Here is a 4,367-nt window from a genome sequence, read left to right on the forward strand (position 1 = left end):
TTAAGTGGCTGGGGCCTGCTAATTTAGCTGACAATGGACAGATTAACAGGAGAAAAGATAACGTTTATTCATATGTAGAACACAAAAGAAGTGGCTCCTGAACTGCTAAAGATAGAAGTTTATATGGCAACTTTCACAGGGGAAGAGGAGAGGGGAAAAGGGGCTTCTACGGGCAGATCCAGTGGTTTCCTTATGAAAGACAAATCGATTTTTAGGGGAACAAATAGAAGATAAGAAAATTTGTGATGATTTTTGTTTAGGTAGGTACAAGTGGTCTTCATCTTTTTCTGGGCTGTAAAATTCCCTGGAGAGGGATTTTGTGGCAGCCTCACTCCTAGAAGTTTCTGCTTCTAGTAGGATAAGGGAAGCTCCAAAAAAGCTGCTTTCTACATCTGTTGAATCTCAAATGCCTTCAGTTTAAAACAATCTTCGTACCAACTCTGGGGGCTGAGTGGGTCCCCATAGTAGCATGTCTAGCACTTTGCTGCTTTCTACAGTTGACAAACATTACATTCACCTATTCATGGTTGATGGACATTTATTTTCTACATTTGGCTATTACAAATAATGCTACTATGAACATTCATGTATAAGATTCTGTGTGGGCTTTTCTCATTTCTCTTGAGTGGCAGTGATTGGGTCATAGATTAACTCAATGTTTAACCTTTTGAGGAACTGCCAGACTATTTTCCAAAGGGGCCACACAATTTTACATTCACATCCTAACCAGACTTGCTATTATCGTTTTTTTTTTTTTTTTTAATTGTAGCCCTTCTAGTGGGTATCAAGTGTTATCACACAGTGGTTTTGATTTGCATTTCCTTAGTGACTAATAGTGTTGAGCATCCTTCCATGTGCTTTTTGGCTGTTTGTATATCTTCTCTGGAGAAATGTCTGTTCAAGTCCTTTATCCCTTTTTTAATTGGCTTGTCTTTTTAAAATTGTTTTTAGAGTTTTTAAAAAATGTATTCTGGCTTCTAGACCCTTATTAGACATGATTTGCAAGTACTTTCTCTCATTCTGTAGGTTGTTGTTTCACTTTCTTGACAATGTCTTTTAACTCACCAAAGTTTTTAAGTTTGATAAAGTCCAGTCTGTTTTTTCTTTTGTTGCTCATGCTTTTTGTGTTAATTTTTAAATTTTAAATTCAAAAACAAGATGAAGAGCTAGAAAAAGCATCTCTTTGGCTCAGTGTTATTTGAATGTCTTCAAAAAACTTATAGGAAAGTGGAATGATGAGTTCTGCTTCACTTTACTGTCTCTTCACTATATTTACTAGCTTGAAGAATAAATAAGAGGATTTTTTTTTTATATTTTGAAAACACGAAACTTTCTGAGAACTCACCACTTATCGGAAACACCGTTTTTATTTCAAGAGGCAAATATCTATCCTAAGAAATAAAGTACAGATTGCTCTGTTTACCATCAAAGGGCTATTTTCTGGAATTCTGCATATTATATATTTTCTTAGAAAATACTACAAATGTTTTCCCATACCAAATAACAAAATCCTAATTCTAACATACATATAAAAAGTGTCTTGTGGAAAATATTAGTATTTATTGGCTAAGTGTCAATATTAGCCAGGTGTCAAGTATGCAGGAGACCTTTGATATGAATTACACCTTTATATGAATTTACACCTTTGATATGAATTACACCTTGTCTCTGTGGTAGTTAATTTTATGTCAATTTGACTGGGTTAAAGCACACCCAGATAGGTGGTAAAGCATTCTTTCTGGGTGTGTCTGTGAAGGTGTTTCTGGAAGAAACTGGCATTCAAATGGGTGGGCTGAGGAAAAAGGACCTACCATCACCAGTGTGGGATGGGTACCATCCATTTGTTGAGGGCCCAAGTAGAACAGAAAGGTCTCTTTTTTAGAGCTGAATCATCCATCTTCTGCACTTGTGCGTCAGAGCTCCAGGTTCTTGGGCCTTTGGACTCCGGGACTTAACACTATTGGCCCTTTGTGTTCTCAGGCCTTCAGCCTTAAACTGGAAGTCACACTCTCCGCTGCTTTGGTGTTCAGGCCTTCAGACTCAGGCTGAATGACACCCCTCACTCTCCTCGGTCTCCAGCTTGCAAAGGGCAAATCATGGGGCTTCTCAGCTTCCATGATTTCATGAGCCAATTCCCATCATAAATCCTGTCTTCTATGTCTATGTATGTCCTACTGGTTTTGTTTCTCTGGAGAACCCTGACTGATACATTCTCTTAACACTTCAGAAATAGACTGTATTATCCATATTATTATGACACTCTAGGGCTAAGGGAAATTTTATAAAATTGGCCTTAAGTCATTCAATTTATAGCTCATAAATGTAACATGAGCTAGACAATTTCAGTTTACAGCCTGATGACAACAGATGCAACATTCCAAAGTGATGTCACTTTTTTGAAAAGTGAATGATCCTACTTTTCCCCTGCCTGTAACCTTTCAGTGGATCCCATCATTTTTAGACTGAAGTGTAAGCCTTACAAGGCCTTTCCAATTCTTTGCCTTTCTCCCCCACCTCATTGTTTCAGCCCTCCCTCTTCTTTCTCTTTCCCACCTGGTGGCCTTATCTGGCATCCCTAACATTTAGCCTGTTGCTCCTATGGCCAAGAGCTGAAAGGCTTCATGATGTGTTCTTTACTAAATGTATTATCTACAGTAAGGAGAGTGGAGAGACCTAGAAAGCAAGATTTTGGTTAGAATTCTATAAAACCCTCAGATATCCCATCTAGAGCTGACTTTTTAAGATGTATGGGATGTGTCATTCCTCCGGCCTGCATATTGATGTCAGCAAATTGAGAAATGGTCTCCCAGCCCCCATGATCCTGGCAACCACATGTGTCCCCTGATTGCCAGCTGCCATAGGCAAGAGTAAAGGGCCAGAGAGCTGTGTGATCTTGGCAGCTCCTTTCTCCTGCCACCCTTTCTCCTAGTACCCATTATGTCAGCACTTCAATCTGCCTAGGAGGACATCATACATTGTAGTACAAGACCCCTTGCTTGTCTTTCTGTCAGTTGCCCAAAGAATCCCTAGACTCCTAGATCACCACTCAAGACTTGAACTCTTGGCCATATAGTCTGGTGATGCCAGCGGCCATGGTGTCTGATACTTGAGTTTTGCTCTGGCCGTGGTTCATCTGGTCTTACGCACCTTGGCTTCAAAGTTCTTCTAAAGCTAACCTCACAGTCAGATACCTGGATAAGTGATCAACAGCAGTGTTACCTGAAGTCTTTATGTATCTTATCTGTGCACTATCATCCTTTTCTATAAATGTGGGTTGAGGCCTGAATACTAATTCAATCTCACTAGCACCATCCATTTCTGAATCAATGGCAAATGTTGCATTGTCAATATCAAGCTCAAGCCCAGAGTCGGCAGATGTTTTGGTCCATTTGTGACTATGGCCTGTTTCCTTGTTGTTCTGTGTGGATGCACCACTACAATGCAAACCATCAGCATTCTCTTCTGCTCTGCTACCATTTTCAGTCTATTGTTTCTTGCCTCACTGTAATCTGCTCCTGACTGGTACCTTCAGTCCTTCTTTAGAGCTGAGACTGAGTGCTCACTGATTACTGTGCTTGTGGATGCTGGCTAATACTCTGTCTCCAAGAGCTTCGTACTTATCATGACGTGGGTAAATTTTGCTGATGAGTGCATCAAACATTTTAGACTAAAGTATAAGGCTTACAAGGCCTTCCCAATTCTTTGCCTACCACCCCACCTCATTTTTTGTTAGCCCTAGCTCTTTTTTTCCTTTCCCACCCTGTGGCATTTTCTGGCATCCCTAACATTGAGCCCATTGCTGCCACCACCAAGAACTGAAGGATCCCCTTAGTGATCTTTTGGAAACTAGATTTTTTTTTGACAGGTAGAGTGTTTTTTGCTGTCATTTCTAAGGACTGTGATGATGCAGTCTGCACAAAAATGATGTAAACACTCCTTTATGGTCATGGTGTCTTTCAACACATCCAAACAAATTAGACCCATTATTTCACTCTGTAGGCTTTGAGGTGAAGCCACAATTTCTAAGCCATCTGTTACTGCCTCTTCAGGTGTTCGTTATAATTCATATAAACTGAACTCCCATGTTTTGGTTAATGGTTGAGATCCATTTGTTTGCACAGCCTGAGACATTACAGCTCCTGCCCCCAGCCCAATTTTCTTTTTGACCTAGACTGGTTTACACTATTCAAATATTTTCCCCTTAATTTATGAGTTTCTTTTTGGAAGGGACTCCGTTTTCAGTAGGTTTTCTTTTCTCTTAAAAATATGTCTAAGTTTGGCCAGGTGCAGTGGCTCATGCCTGTAATCCTAGTACTTTGGGAGGCCGAGGCAGGCAGATCACTTGAGGTTAGGAGTTCGAGACTAGC

The 4,367-nt window shown here is 40.1% G+C and overlaps 1 pseudogene; it reads right to left on the reverse strand.

Annotated features, from left to right (window-relative positions):
- Window positions 1-3,046: 3,046 nt before the first annotated feature.
- LOC100457347 (E3 ubiquitin-protein ligase RING2-like) lies at window positions 3,047-4,131 on the reverse strand (annotated as a pseudogene).
- Window positions 4,132-4,367: the final 236 nt, after the last annotated feature.

Source organism: Pongo abelii, chromosome 7 (genome assembly GCF_028885655.2).
Source record: "Pongo abelii isolate AG06213 chromosome 7, NHGRI_mPonAbe1-v2.0_pri, whole genome shotgun sequence".
NCBI classification, from domain to species: Eukaryota; Metazoa; Chordata; class Mammalia; order Primates; family Hominidae; genus Pongo; species Pongo abelii.